The following is a 17,587-nucleotide window of genomic DNA, read 5'->3' as shown; positions in this document are numbered from 1 at the left end:
AATTAAACTAATTATGTTTATGTTCTAATTAATACGTTTCTATGCGCATATGTCAAAAGTAAAAGTAATAAAGTATATTCTTCAGGACAAAATGTAATTAGGGAAATATTAAAAAAAAATGTGGTGTTGTCTGCCGAAGTATCTTTAATCAAGAATTCCAAATATAAAACGGAAATGTAATTAGCTTACTGTTCCAAATATTTAAATGATGTCAATATTTTCCTTTCCCCATTCATTTTGCAATTAGCACCGGCTGAAAGTTTTCTCACAGCACTTTTCTTTTTGCTGAATATTTATAAATATTTGGGATATCAACATTATTGATTTATTGAATTTTGTCCATTTTTCAATAGCTGACTGTCCAAACTCATTAGGGTCTTTTCATATATTTTTATATAAGGAGGCTACATGCTGCATTGTAGTCCTTTGTTTTCTTTTCGGAAAATGAATTTGTCATTTAATTAAGTCGGCAGACAGAAAATAATTTGCGCAATTTATGCACGACAGCAATTTGCATAATGCAGCGCAACAAATCACAAATCAAATGTTTATTAATGCCCAGACATGGACTGAAATCCACAACCAGGACACATTCCAATCCATATCCATATCGTTTTGCATTTTGAAAACACGCTTCGCTGGCTTGTCCTCATGAATTATGGGAAAACAACTCAATCAAAATGCAAACTGTCAAAACAGGGCTGTTGGGAAAATACAAAAAAAAAATATAAACAAACAGCTAGTAACAAATGAATTAGCCATATCTATGCCCCGACCCATGAGAGTGTGAGTGACGGCGTGATAACGCGTTATTACACTATAAAATCATTAATATGGCGGCTCTAATGCCGCGGATATGTAAATGCAGGACCTGACACGCGAAACGCTTATAAAAAAATATAGACAACGAGCCCAAAAATGCGGCATTAGCTGCCTATAGTCGAGATCCTTTGACAACGCCTACCATTTGAGCCCATTACCCAACACTTTGGCCATAAAGTCGTTGAGTGTGTGCGCCACTGCCAAGGCAACGAAATCTATTAGTTTCCCGAGGCTTGGCGGAAATTCCAGCCAAGTAAGAGAGCTGCGACAATTCCGTAAATTTGATATGCGCAATTTGTTGGCAAACGAGGACGCAGAGACACAGGACAAAGGAGTCGAAGAGTTTTCATAGAACTACCGAACCGCCTGGCAACCTGTTGCCGCTTGTTACGCACTTTTATGACGCCAGCGGGTGGGCTTCGAGTGGATTGCGTGAGGGTTCCTTATCCCAACCTTGGGAAAAAGCCACCTCATAGTAGACCTCATTAAAGGTAATATGCCACATGACGCGCTGATGGAACTCTCACACGTTCTTTCCAGATTGCTATAACATAATCTGTAGTCAGACTATCGAATTCAGTTTTAGTGGCTACTTCCTTTAGCACCTTAAATTAGCAAATACCTGATATTAGCGATTGTTTTTAACTATCAAAACATATTATTAGTTAATTTTTAAAATAACAAGAAATGCAGCAATCTTAGACAATCAAAAATTTACATAGCCGTGCAGCTATTAGAAAAGAATATATTCTCTGAAACGATTTCGCTTTTTATGTGTATATTTATATTATGCTCGTATGACAGCAGTCGTTTGTATTTTATAAAATTAAGCCCGTAATTCTGATACCTTTAAGAAACCACTATGTAAGCCATCCTATCTTAAATTTAAATATAAATTCTTGCCATTGCTTTTTTGAAATGCGATATGTTTATTTTAGTTTTATTTTGTACGTTTTCCAACATTTGATATGCAGAGAAAAAGTGCATAAGTTTGTCCAAGGCCCCCGATATACTTATAGTTTATACTTTGGCAAATCTCAGTGCAAGACAAAAGTAGCCAACTTGACTTGGAAACTTTTTTTTGCTGTTTCTGTTGCAGCTTTTGGCATTTCTTATGCAGCTGATTGCATTTGGCCAAGAGCAGCGGCAACTACAGCAACAGCAACAGCAACAACAACAAAAACAACTGTAGCTTGCAATTGAATTTTATAACAAACAATTTTACGCTTTAAGCACACTAGAATTTCCTTTTGTTGTAGCTACCAATGAGGCTGCTGCCTTGAAGTGCTCGGAGTGCGTCATTGACTTTGCCTCTGGCCAAAGGCACTTCTCTGCTTTTTTCCTATTTATCGTTATTTACCATTAGCTGACTTTCACCCCACCACCCCCCTATTCCACCATTTTCTGCACGGACCTGACTTTCCTCGGACTCTGTAACGACCACAATAAGCATTCTGGCCCAGCAACTTGCTCTCGCCTTTATTTTCTGCGGCTTCCTCTTTTGCAGCCTTGAGGGTAATCGGGCCCCATAAGCAGGAACAAAGTTTAATAAAAAATAGTAGAACAAAAACAAAATCAATTCACCTACCAAGCAATTATGGCACAGCAAGTTGTAAAAGTAAAAACTTATTTAAATGGCTCTTAATTTAATTAAGTTTTGGCTTATGCAACTCAATGCAGCGCAAACGAAAATAATATTAATGGCATTGAAGAAAATTGTGTAGTTCAGGCACGTTTTAAATATAGATTCCACCTATGATTTAATACTGATATCAAGCAATTTACTCGTATCTAGCTGTTTTTAAAATTCTATTTTGATTTACTAGTTGAACTGTTTTTCAAAGCACTACTCTCATAAACAATTTAAAGCTTTTTAATAATGTTATGAATAAACAATTTGATATAAAAAATATACGAGAAATTTACTACATTTTCTGCGGGCAACACTCAAGTATTAAACATTTTTATGAAACTAAAGCTTATGCAATTTGTCAGATTTTTATTTTTAAACGATTTTCTTTCTGAATTAAATATTGTGTGTGGATTTATGACATTAGCATTTTTTGCAGGCCGAGATACAAGACAAAGTTGGCACTCCCGGGCCATTCTAATCCCATTCCATCCCCAAGTGTATAATTATTCTATCTGTCGCATATGCATGAGATCAGCTAAAAGGCATGGAACACGCCCCCATGTCGCCATCTGGCCTTATGTATATGTATTCATATGCGTATGCCGAACTTCTTGGTCTTCCCATTCCTCAGCTTCATTAGCAACTTTGTGCGTATTCATTAGGAAGCAGCAACAGGGGGCCATGAAGCCCCCCAAAATCCCCCTTCGTTTTCGCACACCAAAGCCCACAGCTGCGACTGGTTGATAAAAGATTTATGCGAGCACTGATAACCCGACAAAACGCCCACATCCATAGACATACTGCTAGGATCCTGGATAAATAAACCAAAAAATAAAGATAAAACAAAAAATACAAAAAGCCGAAAATTTCTATGGGAAAAAGTCTCAAGTCGGGTAGCCAAATAAAAAAAAACGAAAATTAAAGCACATAAAGGCAACTGCTTGATTTGGCATTCAACACAAAAAGCGACGTCGTCAGCTGGGGTTCCTCCATGCAAAAGCGGCCTGTCTGTCTAACAGACTGAGCGGTTTTGAACCCCCAAAAAAAAAAAGTAAACCCCTCCGCTTCTCTGTAACCGCAACTTGTTTCAGGAAATGTTTTGGCAAAATGTTTGGTAACTCGACGGCGGCTCTTTCACATGTTCATAAATTAAAATGCCGCAAATCAAATTCATATAAGGCTTCAAAACACTCAAACGCCCGGCTCAAAGCGCCGGCAAAACTGACGGACAGAGGCGGCGAGAGAATGAATGGCAGGGGGAGGTAGGATGGGTTGGGGCCAAAAAAGAGGGGGCAGAAGTGTGGCCAAAAGAAGCGAGGCAATCCTTGAACATTGTCTAAACCGAAAAACCCAAAAACTGGCGCGCCGCTGCATGTTAAATTATGTTCACACTTTTGTGGGCTCCACTGGCCGGACCCAAAAAACCCCGAATCCGGACCCGGACACGGACTACCGACTACTACGGCGGAGTCCATATGGGTGGGCGTGGCCCTGGATGGGCGGTTTGCATGTGCGGTTTTTATGCTGGCCAACCACTTAATCTCCTTTCGGTTTATGCCGCTTCTGTCTTGGTTCGTTATTCAAGTGAAATTTATTATATTTTAATCACTCCCCGGGGACTTGTTGTAGCAGTTAAAGCGTATTTTTAACTTTTCTTCCTTTCACACAGTTACTGGCGTGGCGTACGCCTCGGAAATATTAACAAAATTGCCTCCGCTGGCAGCGCTTTAAATTGCTTTAAGCGCGGCCCAACGGCAAACAGACGCAGGCCCGTCATATTTCTTTTTGCTCGCCGCCCCATTTCTTTGGGGCGTTTATGGCCGGGCCAACGGCAAACGCGGCGTATACGCAACATTCGCAGTGCTACACCCGGAACGCACTTAATCATTTTGATTGTCGTAAATGGCGCATTTTTAGTGCGTCGCAGCTCGTTTCTGCGGCTGCCAAAAAGGAAACAGTTTCAGCTCATTAGTGATTCATTTATTTATGCTGGCCATTACTTAAGTTATTATTATATGATTAGGCGAAAGTGCGGCTGGCTCATTTATTATGCATCAGCCCCAAAAATGCCAAAGATCGACTCGAGTTAGCCCGATTGGAAGCCAAAGGCAACTGAAGGCCGTGCACACCCAGTGCTTTCGGCTCAACTGTCAAGCACACGGAACATCGATCGACTTGGACAGCTATTAGACATAATCACGGCCGATTCACACAAAGCCCAGTCAGCTGGAGAATGGGCAAAGTGCAATAGTTTTTTGGGGGATTCGAGTGCCAGGATAAATGCCTGCATGGCGGAGCGAGCAGACGGCCAACTTCCGGCCGGCAGGAAAGGGGCTTAAAGCGAAAGGCAAATCACGGCCGAGCACACACACACACATACACGAAAAAAAAGAAATCGTCAAACCACAGGGATATATTGATTTTGCCTTTCGGCCCAACACAACCTCGTACATGGCTAAAAACGTGAACAAAGACAAAATCAAAGCCGCATGCAGAACGCAGCCTGCGGCCTCAAGGAAGGAGCCTTCCTGCTCCTCCAGCTCACTTTTCGTCTATATCAGTGCTGACTCCTTTGCTGGAGCGTTAACGAGCAGTTTGATGGCTCGAGGAGCAGCAAGATACTGGCTTGCACTCGAAGAAAATCGATGCCAAATGTTTGTTTTAAATTGGCAACCCTTTCACATAAAAAGTATGGTCGAACTTTCGTTACACTCAATCTATTTGCAAATATCGATAGAAAATTGTTTCTGTATTGATTAAATGGTTATGCAAATTAAAACCAATGGGGTGCTTTATTTCACAACGCTAAAAACATAAATATATTTTGTTCGTCAGAATACAAGGACCGCGAGTTATACAAACAGTTAAACCTTTTAATAACAAGCAAAATATACGAACAGTAGGTTTTATTTATCCAACTGTATAAAATTGGGTGTTGATTGGATCACTCAAACATTAATAAAGTTATTTACCATATTGTTTTTTAACATTTTTGAAAAAATGCATCAGTTTAAATATAGTTTTTTACCCTTTCCTGGTAGCTAGAAGGCAATGAAATGATGTTTTTTACAGTTTAGTCCCACTGCTCCTATAAATTGCCCACCTAAAAGTCGGCTTTAAGCTGGAACTTAAACACACAGCTTGGCCAACAGTACCGCCCTGACCCCCCCATAGATCAACGGCACTTGTTGGCCGGTTTTTTTCCGCCAGCTTGGCATTTTTCTTCAATTTTTTTTTCACAGTTGTTGGTAGCTGTGTTGCCCCGGTAGTGTGCAAATGTCGTAACGGGCAAAGCGCAGCCACAAAGCGAAAAATAACATCGCCCCACTACTCCGTGTTTCAGGCCACATGATGCACGTTGACTTTGACGGCTCGCTGCTCGAGCCCATGGATGCCACATGCAACGGCAACAATGTTCTCGATTCGGTTGCAGTCGGCTCGTCCTTGCCGTAGCAATTCCCGTTTTGCGGTGGCACAGGCCTAAAAAACCAAAAAGAAAGAAAAAAAGCAGCGAACAATTCTATTGATTGACAGTTTGGCAAAACGCACACGCCAACAAAAGCAAAAAGCCGAAAAGCGTAGAGCCGCAGGCGTTACCGTTGCGGATGTGCGCTTAAAAACGTTGCAAGCAACGTGAAAAAATGCTTCCTCCATTGATTTGTTATGCAGAAAGGTGCAGGCCTCGCCAGAGGCGTTGAATGTGGTGAAAAAGTTGGGTTTGTCAAGGGGAGAGTGGGGGGGATTAGATCAGCATTCAATTTGGACGCGATGCCGCGAAAAATTCTTTAAATTTTTGGCCCGTATCCCACTGCCAACTAATTGACTTGATTGGCGGTGCGTGATTCCCAAGGATTTGGCATGACTTGCCATACCAAAATGCCGACATACCTGAATTTCTAGCTCCAAAATTGTTTGCTTGATTGATCAGCTTTCGTATTGTACCTGCTGGCTGACAGCGTCAACTTTTTTTTCGACCATTAATCACCATTAATCAAGGGCAATGGCACTTCACTAGACAGATGTCAAAAGCTATGTATTAAAAAATACACACCCGGGCCTGTCTTCATTTATTTTTTATCATGCAAATTAAATTTAATTGCTTAACAAGTTGCGGCAATTGGTCGGCAAACACAGAACTCCCTACCCACCCCCTCCGCCGTGAAAGTGAAAGAACCCTCCACAAATTATCTGTGCTGGGCAGACATTGCGGCCGGGGCTCAAACAATAACTAATGTCAGCCAAGCGCAAATTGCTTTATTAAATAAAGTTCAGCCAAAATAAGCAAACCAAAAAGGGAAGTATCCCCACACATCCCCGGGGACTTAGGATATGGGGATGATGATGAGGGATGGAGGGTTAGTCCCTGGTCGGCAGGAAGAATCAGAGTAAATTGTACAATGTGGCCAGTGGCAGGGTCAGTCTAATCATTGTGCACACACTCCAACTGGCTGTGAGAAAGACTACCAGTGGGCCAATAGAAAAAGGGGCAACACAAAAGGACTGGTAAGGACATTGCCAGGCGGCCACAAGGACTAAAAGTATTTTTAGCTAATATCAATTTTTCATAGTTCAAAGATTTTTGCGCAGACACACACAAAGAAATCTGTGTGCACATGTCGTAGGGCCATTGAGGCAATAGGAAATTTTCTGCTTTTCTGATTATAAACGATCCTCTGCAGTGTCCTGGACCGAAATATATTTTCCCGATATATGTGTACACTTAACACGCAGAAAGCTTTTGGCTTCCCCATCCAATTTGATTTGTATTTATTTGAGGCTGCAGCAAACGAAATAGCGAATATACGAAAGGAGCTCTATACTGAGAAACTTGGAGCCTGCAAGTGGTAATTTATGGTCAATGAGTGCAAGGCAACATATTAAATTTGCGACAGCCGCCACTGTAGGGGATTTTTTCAGATCCCGGCTATATGATTTCATTAGCTGCAGCCATAGTTGAGCTCTGCTTTCACTGGATTTCAGGCAGGTGCAGTGTGCATTCTCAGCTCCTGTTCTTCGATTCGATGTGACAATTTCAATGTATGCTCATCGTAAATTTTCGCCAAGCGTTATCGGCACAGACATCCTTGCTGCTCTGTTGGGCCATGTAGCTGCCTTTATATCCTGGCAAAGGGTATTTTAGTTTTGGTCGAGATATGGTAGACTCTATACAAATAATAAATGTCGAACCTCCATTATTTTAGATGCCCGTATTAATCTTTTAATTTTTTTAAAATTAATTTTATAGACATAAAGGCTTAAAATATATTTTCATAAAGCGACTATATTTTATACCTATAAGATATTTTTTGAAACTATAAAGGGTATAAAATCTGGTACTTGCCCAAGTAAGGTTGCTGCCGTGTTTAGATTTGTGCCGCAGGAGTTGGTCCTGTGTGTCACTCTTCTTGGCCGACTTGCAGCTGCATTGTTTATGTGCTCTGGCCTGACTGAAGTCGTGTAAATTCTCCCCTTCATCTAATGGCAAATTTATTTGGTACGTAAACCGTTTTTTGGCAAGCTCACACAGGAATATATCGAGATAAAGAGAGGCGTTGGGGAGATTTCTGTTCTGCCATTGGCTTTTGCATTGTCTGCTGCTTGTGGAGTCGACTTGTATTGCATGTAATTCCAATGTCAGGCTGAAATTGAATTCCATTCTAAGCCACATTGGAGTGGGTAAGCCGAACTTGCTAATAATGCATGCAGCTGGAGGCAAGGTGGGAATGCAGCAGAAACTTTTCCAACTAAGCCAACAGGTTAGACATTGACTCACTGAGTGATTGTCTAACTGTCTATCTGTTTGTTTGCTGCTTTTACCATACGGGGGGCTTGATCAAATTTCGTATGCGTGTGCGATGTGGTGCTCTTGTTTTCAGTTTAATTGCACAAATCCATTACGCATACGCAGCGTTGCCGCCAGGACACACACACACACCGAGGCATAGATAAACTGGGCTGGGAACAAAGCGAGCGGCAAAATTAATTTTTCTCAGCCACAAAATTGAAACCGAACAGCGTCGAAGCGAGTCGGCAAATTTACACACCATTAAGTAGTTTACCAACACACATCGCACACACATGACCAAGGTGTGTCTACGCCCAACACCCACCCACCCACACACTCACACATGATCCACATGGGTAGTCATTGTAATTTGATATCGTGCTGCCAAATGGCGGCATGTGCTGCCTGGATGGTGCACACAATGGTAGAAACTGAATCGGAATCCGAATTCTCGGCTTGATAGAGAAAATAAGCAAAGTAAAGCCGTGGAAATATAATAAAATAAAACCCAATATCCGGGCAAGGCTCGCAAAAAAAGGAGTGTGTCTGCATGTGAACTATTCAATTCGCTCATTTCATTAAGTTTCTTGTCGCACTCAAGCACTTGACGTTGACAACGTGCCGTATGCGCAATATGTGTACGAGGTTGTAAGTAGGTGGAGCCCATGTTTATCAGGCCGCATAACGATGTGTCACTTGTGCGTGGCTCTGAATAGAGCCAGGAGCCTGAGGATGGCCCATGGACTGAAGCTGAAGTGGGAGTTCGGTGCACACTGCATATTGATATGCTAATCGAGCTGGCAACAAAAGCAAGAGCAAATCGCTGGGCCCAGCCGAACGTGTGTGCGTGTTTGCACGCCTAATGGCATAAAGACAAAAGCTCGGCGCACAAAATGGCAAAAACGCAGAGCGTGATGTCCAGGACATCACAGGCGCTGTGTTTGTTGCTCCTGACTTTAGAGGTGGGTAAGCGCTATTAAGCGCATTATTTAGCTTTGGACACAATGCCAACACCCACACAACAGCGGCAGAAACAACAACTACAACTGAACAACTGTGTAGATAAGCACTTTTGACGCTGTAATGGCTCCGCTGACCACTTTGTATCCTTGTGTAACCATATGCTCGTCCTTTTTCCCTGCTCTCCCTCGCCATCACACACACACACATCTAAAGTGCCCTTAAGTGTCCTGGGCAGGCCACATAAGCGACGACACCTAAGCAAAACACGCAAACACCGAAGTCAAGCCAAGTGCTTGCTGTCCTGGCCATTTGGCGTGAGAGTCTCCTCCATTGATATGCCAAAACTCAGTTTCGGTTCCACCCCATTTCTGCGGTTAGTTTTAGGTTCAAACTAAGTCTGGTTAATTGAGCAGTTACCCTTCGGCTGATCCTGAAACTTCAGAGACAACGAATATCACCCAAAATTATTTTCCTAAATGAATTTATGCGCTGGTGCCGATAAAAATCCCTAACTTCCCTAAATATTTGCAGCCGAAAAAAATCAAATAAAGCGCTCAACAATAACTTAAAAAAAATATATGTGGATGGAATAATATGTGAGCTTCTAGAATATTTCAGAAATCCCCAAAGTCTCCACTACTTTGCATACTTTATTAAACAAGACTAAGACATCTTAACTATTGCTCTTAAATCTCTTTTAATTTCACAAACATCCTTACCATTTATGCTTTTCCCCATGCACAATTCATATAAGTTGACTTTGCAAAACAATTTCTTGGTTTTAATAAAAGTAAACAACCGAGCTTAGTTTGCAAAACCCCCTAATGACATAAAATTGGGTAGAAAAGAATGCAATTTTCGTGCCTATTCAAAGGACAACGCGTATTACTCAAAAAGGAATTAACTTTTCCTTCCCCCACTCCCACAAAGTATTCCATTTGGGTGGAGTGCGGCCTGTACAGATGAGCTCACGTTAATCCTAAAATCTGCCCAAGTGCTGTCTGCCAAAAACAACAACAATGGCAAAAATAACAGATTCTAGGCGTAAGAAGCACGCACACAACTTTAGCAGGGAGAAAGAGAGAATTACGCACATTCTGACAATGTGCACACTGAGCTTCGGTACATGGCTGCGTATACGCAATATGGCTCCACTTTCGTTTTAATATGAATGCTAATAGGCTAAGTCGGGATTTCTCTGGACGCTCTCTACGGCTCGGGCTCCTTGAAATGTAATTTTCCCACAATTTTTGTTCACTTTACGCATGGGTCCCAGACAATGCGAGACCGAATGAATGGAACACTTGGCAATATGGTGCAGAAAGCGGCAGCGGCAGCAATACACAATGGCCAAGCCATTTTTATCGCTTTCTATGCCGGGGCTTATGTTCTGCAGTTAACCAGCGAAGCCCAGTAAGCCCACTAAGGGGGAGCATTCTGTGCCCATCTACTGTCATTTAATATGACTTTACTTACGCAGCCACCCACCGAAAAAGAGGCAAAGCGAAATGAAATCTTTCTCATATTATGCAAACGTCTTAGCAAGACCAGTGACCCCCAATGACCCAAAGCCAGCAAATTCACATAAATATTTGCGAATACATATGTACTTTTGTGTTCTCGTGCACTGTGAAAATGCTGGTCATAACATAGTTCGTAATTTATTGAGAGTGGCTTTTTAAAAAATAAGAAATCATTTCTTTAATATTTAAAATAAAGTCTTTGGTTTAAAAAATTAGTTCAGGGGAGTTAGTAATTATTCTTAATTTAAGACAAAGATCTTTTTTTGTCTTTTACCTTAAATATTTAACGAATTAAACGATTTCGCTATCTTTTAGCTTATACTTAAGGCAATTAAAATGATTTTTATTTCTACATTTATTTCTTTAATTTATATTTTCTGAGTGTGCTCGTATTTTTTTGTATGAGCCATCTTTTGTCGTTAACAAGCTTGCACTCTAATTTAGGCGACTCCTATTGTGGCTATTTCTTTTTCTGCAGAATGTTTAGCGGCGGAGGATGTTTATCGTGGAAATTACGCCGTGTCCCGGCTGCTATAATTGGCTGTTAGGTCCGTTAAGATTGCGCTTCAATTTCAGATAGGTGACATTTCGTTGCATTTTAATGAGCTTCATTCCACGCGGTGCCAAGCCACGCCATTCCATTTCATCAGCGGCTTATCGACTTATCTGCCAGCTGGTAATTGCGTGCTAAATTTTATGCTGACTCTGGCCAGAACACAAAGCAAAAGCCAGCCCCCCTCGCCCACTCATCCACCTAGGCCATAAAATGCTGTCTAAAAATCTGTCCAAGCAGCAGGTTTTATGAATGCATGGAATATGTATGGCCTAATCAAAGGCAATGCCAGTCAGTTGTGTCTAAATAATTCAAGTGTTTCGAATAAACACATTTAACAGGTCGACGCCGAAGCCAAGAAGGCAGCCAAAGGGCACAGCAACTTTTGGCATTAACAAAGGCAAAAAAGCTCAAACGGCAAAAGACCGCATAAATGATGCAAAGTATTCTTTTTCCTTTTCCCCCAAACAAGTTTAAACAAAAATCTCTTGTTTTGGGGTAATGAAACTGCAAGGAGCCGCCAGCAAGCGGGGGGCAGGGAAAAGCGGAAGCGGGAAGGAAAACCAGCCTGCCTACACCTGCTGACAAAGACATTTACTCAAAAACTTTTTGCCGGCGCATGGAGCAAAATAAAAGGCACAAGCACAACAAGGTATGCGGCAAGGCAACAACATCCACAAACTGGGACACCGGGGCACGACAAGCATTTCTGGCAAAACGCCCGCGCCCATTAAGGGAGCCCACAAAGGGCGCGTTTTTCATTACCATCGATGGGTGGCAGGTTGTTTGGGGGTTGGGTCTTAAAAACGCCGTGTAAAAGGCAACAAAAGTCAAGGATACTGTCAAAAACTGCTGGCGGGCATTTCCTCACTTTCCATTTCACTTGTCCTTGCAATCGCTCCGTCGACTGCCGACTGTTGACTGTTTCTTTCTTATGTTTTTTTTTCTTTTGGCCATCTCCTCCCTTTTTTGGATTTAATTATTTGGACTCCTGCGGGCAATACCCCGAACAAAGTTGAAACCAAAAATAAAAATAATAAAGGAAGTGTTGTCGTTTTTATTTGTATTCCCTTTTAGGCTTTGACTTTGAAATGAACAACCAAATGATTTTGGATTATTTCTGCACATACATTTGTATTCATTTATATGCGCTTATATTTACCATAGGCTTATTCATTTATTATTCGATTTGCTCACTTAATTAAACCGAATTTAATCATAGCCAAAAATGTTTGTTTATTAGCTTATGTGTATCTTAGGCAATTAGACAAAAGATTGACTGTATTGTCAACCACAATAGCCAGGTTAAATTTAAATAACACACAATCATAATTAGATGGCAAGAAAACAATTTGATATCATATACAAAAAGGCTTTAAGGTCCGTTCTATTATGTTTATTAACACAAATGTTTTTCCACAGGTATTCAGATTACTTAAGGTCGTTTGCAAGACAGCATTGGCAAAAAAAATAGTGAAAGTAAATAAAGATAAGTGATAAAATGTCTTATTTAACAAAAAACCACACAATAGTTTTATTAACCAGACAAAATGTAAGTAACTTCTTTGCCTGTAAATTCTTTTAAGTAAAGAAACAAAACGACCATCCTGGAGGCAAGTTATTAAAGGAGCATTGCTTGCCGAGTGGAACATACTATGCTGAACAAATATGACAAGCCACAAATATCAACTCAAATGCTTTGGATCAAATATTTGCTGTTGTCTGTTGAAGAAGCTATTTGTTAAGTTTTCTATTTAAATGCGGTTTCTTTTTAATTTAATTATTGCATAATATTTGTAACTAGCATTTTAATCGTTTACTAGAAAACTAACTTGAATCAAATATATTAAATTCATTATGTCTATTACTGAAATATAAATAAGATAGAATTGCAAATTGAAGAAAGAAGAAAATAAAAAAGTTAATTCAATAAAATTGGAAAGTGAAGGCTAACAATTTGAGAAAGCAGGTAAGATGAAAATATTTATATGGTGTAGTGCAACTGACCCCTTACCTAATTAGCAGCACGCACACACATGCAGTCACACTCACACACCCAGGCTCAGTCCTGTAACAACAGCTTACAATTTAAGCTAATTACGTGGTGCACGTGAGGCTATGATTTAGCGTTTAGCATTGCAATTAAGCCGACAACTGGCCGTCGAGCGAAAGGGGGATTCCGGCTGAATTGGCCGCCAGTTGGTGGCTCCAGCTAACCTTATCATATCAGAGCCAGCACGCAAAGTAGCTCTAAGTAGAGTGTGTCAAACCATAATGGACAAGGGCGACAATAAAACCGCGAAGAAAACAAATGCCGGGATATAAAACAAAAGCCAATGCCCGTTGACAAGGAATGAAGGCCAACAGGAGCGACCAAAAGAACAGGCTAAAAAGGCAAAGGCCTAAGGATAACCAAAACGCGGATGCGTGTACGGTGGACGTTAGTAGGTTAAGTTATGGGCCCACGACCGCAACGAAACGTGAGGCTATGGGGGCGTTGCTAGAGAAGTGCAACAATTAAATTTAATTACCAGTGTCATAAATATGCCATGTCACACCCCCACTCAAGCCCACACAACTCTACCCACAAAACGAATGCAATTGCACCAGCAAAATAATCAAATAACATGCTGCCACGGGCCCGAGAGCGATTCACAACCGCACAACCGAATGCCGACCAAAAAGCCAGTCAACCAACGTGTAAATTACCACTGCACAAATTAATTATTCAAATGTGCACACTCGAATGGCTAAACAAACGACGCATCTGTGACTGTGTAGGCCTTGGCATTAGCTGGCCGAGAATGCAACTGCAACTGCAGCTCCAGCGGCAACTGCAGCAACGGCATCCTAATTAGCCGTAATAAAGCGCATAAGCATGGATTTCGGTCGAGCGCCGCCTGGCTAACCGAAATTGCAGCATAATTTGAAGTCCAACCAAATACTGTGAAATCAAGCATCAAATGCGGAGAGAATATATAGCGAGGTGGCTAACCTAATTTTGCAGGGTTCTAAGCCAATAAATCTTCTAAAGATAAACATATTTGTTGTGCTTCCTGGGATTATCTCCAAAAACTCCTTTAAAAGCTTCTTAAAATATTTTAGTAAAGCTTGTTTTTAGACTTGATGAATAAAAATTAATCACATTAAAAATGGAATTCTACGTTGTCCCAATACTAAAATGAATTAAGGTATAGTCAAAGGATATTTTCTTGGCACCCACGCTAAGAGTCCTGGATGTTAACAGTGATTCTTAACTTAAATTTTTCCGAGGAAAACGTCACCTTTAAAAAAAATTGACAATAAAATTAATCGTAGCATACTTTTCTGCACTGCCAGCAGAATTAGCCATTAGCAAATCAAAGATTGTGTTTACCCCTCAGTAATTCTGCGCCCGAAGACGTTTTCATATTTTCACTATTTTCACGCTCATTATGCGCCAGGCAACGCTCATTGCCCCGGTTCTTGGCCCTCTTACAGCAATTACCTGAGCTGCTGGCTCATTTTTATTTTCCTTCTCGCGCTACGATTGCTGCCACATTTATTTTACTTACTCGCTGCTTCTACCATTTTCTGTTTATTTTATTTTTCATTTTTTTTTTTGCTATTTCAGCCGGCCACAAACAAAGGAGGGCAGAGAAGAGCGTGGCTTGGCGTCATAATGAGCTCAAATTTATTGGGTCATTTGGAAAAATACGAGAAATCTACTGCGGCTCCTCTGTTTATTCGAGGTATGGACATTCCTTATTTTTCTTTTGCCATTTAGCCAGAAATTTTAACATCAAGCAAACACACGGGAAAAATAAAAGCGAAAGAGAAAGGGAAAATAAAGAGCACCCAAAATAGTTGCTTATTATGGCATCTAGATTTCGTTCTCCTTTCGTTTATTTTTTTAATTAGTCAATAGTTGGAAATGGCTGAGGGAAAAACGATAAACCTTGGAAAGGAAAATGAACTGTAAGATAGGTGAGCTGGGGAATCACCCGTTTGGAAGCCAATTCATATTTATTAGTGGGGTTGTATGAAATGTAAAAGGACTTCCATGAGATAACAGAGTGAAATGTTAACACAAAAGCAGAATTAGTTAGTATTTTTGCTCTAAGTCACAGAAATAGTATCTAAATAGTAAGCAGCTTAAAATGTGTTGGCCAAGATTACCTATATATACTTAATATTGAAGTAAACTACTCGATCTCCGAGTAATTATCTGTAAGGCTCTTACTTCCACACATTTTCCTTAGTGACTAAGTACCCAAATAATTCCCTTGCCATCAACTATATTAATTTCTCATCCAGCAAATACAATTTGTAATTAAATGTCGATAATTAATTATGAATTCCAGTGTGGCGTAACTAAAACGTTCAGAGTTCCTCTGCCTGACTTCACATTTATCAATAGCGACGGCAGGAATAGGAACAGGAAAGGGAAAAGGATGAGGACGAGGAATAGCAGCAGAATCGGAATCAGGTAATAACCAAGAACCAATCGATGCACGGACAATTGAATTAAAGCCAATTGCAGCCAGTGCGTGCACGGCACTGACTCGTTTTATTGTTATGAATTATGCTTGTTTGATATTATTGCCATCGAGGCCAATATAGTTGAACATTTGTACGGACCTTGCCATTCGAGGTGGACTGAAATGTTGGCTAGTTGTCTGTGGTCGCCTCCCGGTTTATGCTAGTATTTACATTATTCCATTATTATGGAATATTTTCCTATGTGCTTGTGCGGTCTTGTTTAATTAGCCAAATTTATGTACGCATGCTTTAAAACAATTACCACAACAGCAACCACGCCCACACGCACTCCCATAAACATGAGATATACGCTACTAGTTTGTGTTTGGAATTTTGAATAACAGTTGGAACTTAATAGAGTTTCTGGCTCTTAAATTAAATGGCATTTTGCGGGTCTGATTGGGCTCTCCTGCAGGGCGAATTAATGGCACCCGGTCAGACCAGGATCCTGGGGTTATTGAATAAAGGCTGTCGAGTTCGACCAACGAACCGATGAATGCAGCTCAATAAATATAAATATGAATGTCTTTAACTATTATGCCATGTGATTGCTGTGGCTTTCGTGTGTCTTTAATTATTTAACCATTATGTGCGTTGACTTATTTATGCCTGAATGTGCGTGTGAGTGCGCATATACATATGTGTTGAGTGTATGCTGGGTATTGGCTCCTCGTCTCCGCGGGCGGGACGTACTTATTTATTGATATGTCTTTCATTTTTAAGCTCCCGCGGCTGCCCGCAGTATTAAACGGAAATTAAAGTTGCCTGTGTGAAAAGATACATATACGATATGCATGCGTTTATTTTAAAAACCCATTTTCACCACATACATATTTATATATATTGAAACTGTTTCTTTGACCTCAACCCTTTTTTATTGGAAAAATCTTTTAACACAGTATGTTATTAAGGTCTTTTCGAATGAAAAGGTGGGAAAGTATACTTTTTAAAGGTGGACTGCTCTCGGTATATGCTATCTTTATTTACTTTACTTATTTTTGCTTTTTATCGAGTAATATTTTGTGATATATATAATTTTCCTAAAAAGAATGTCGATTCATATATTTACATTTAAATAACAAAACCCGCCGCGGTTTTATACAATAAGAATGGATCCTTTTAATTTTTAGACAAAATGTATATACAAAATTGATATTTAATGAAGCTTATATTATTTTAATATATGTTGAAATCTGTTAACAAACGATTTAACGATGTTATTAATCCCCTCCTAAAAAGTTGTAATACATTTTTTAAGATTTAATTCAATTACAGAATTATTCAACCAACAAAATTGCATACCGCAAAGGTATCTGCGACCATAAATAATTTATACAGCTATCAGTCGATTAAGCTCAACTGGCATATTATGCGAATAAACGAACTGTGATTGTCACATGGAGAGCTTTGCTTTTTCTTTTGGATTTATGCCATTTCAATCAGATCCGCTCTGTGTTTTTGCAACTGGCGCATAATTGTTTTCTATATAAACTGCAGTCTTACAATGTTTCAAAACTTTTGCAATTTGCAATCCGCAATTTACCATGACGAAAGCCTACGGCAAATGGCAATTTATGGAAAAAAAAATTATGGACTGACAAAAAAACCAAATAAAATAGAATCCTGGCAGCCAATTGAAGTGGGAAAACACATCATACATATTTTTAATTAATTGTTAAAAAATACAAATAGTAAAGCAGCAACAGAGAATAATACAAAAACAACAACAACAAAAGAATCGCAAAAATCGCATAGCTTTATTTTATATTAATTATGCAGCTGAATGA

At 40.1% G+C, this 17,587-nt stretch overlaps 1 protein-coding gene across 4 annotated transcripts in view; it reads right to left on the bottom strand.

Moving 5' to 3' along the window:
• LOC108037283 (limbic system-associated membrane protein) overlaps positions 1-17,587 on the bottom strand; it is a 126,895-nt gene that overhangs the window by 108,199 nt on the left and 1,109 nt on the right. The window lies entirely within an intron of this gene.

The sequence above is a fragment of the Drosophila rhopaloa genome, unplaced genomic scaffold (assembly GCF_018152115.1).
Source record: "Drosophila rhopaloa isolate 14029-0021.01 unplaced genomic scaffold, ASM1815211v1 contig_178, whole genome shotgun sequence".
NCBI lineage: Eukaryota > Metazoa > Arthropoda > Insecta > Diptera > Drosophilidae > Drosophila > Drosophila rhopaloa.
This window is presented reverse-complemented; position numbering and strand designations above follow the sequence as displayed.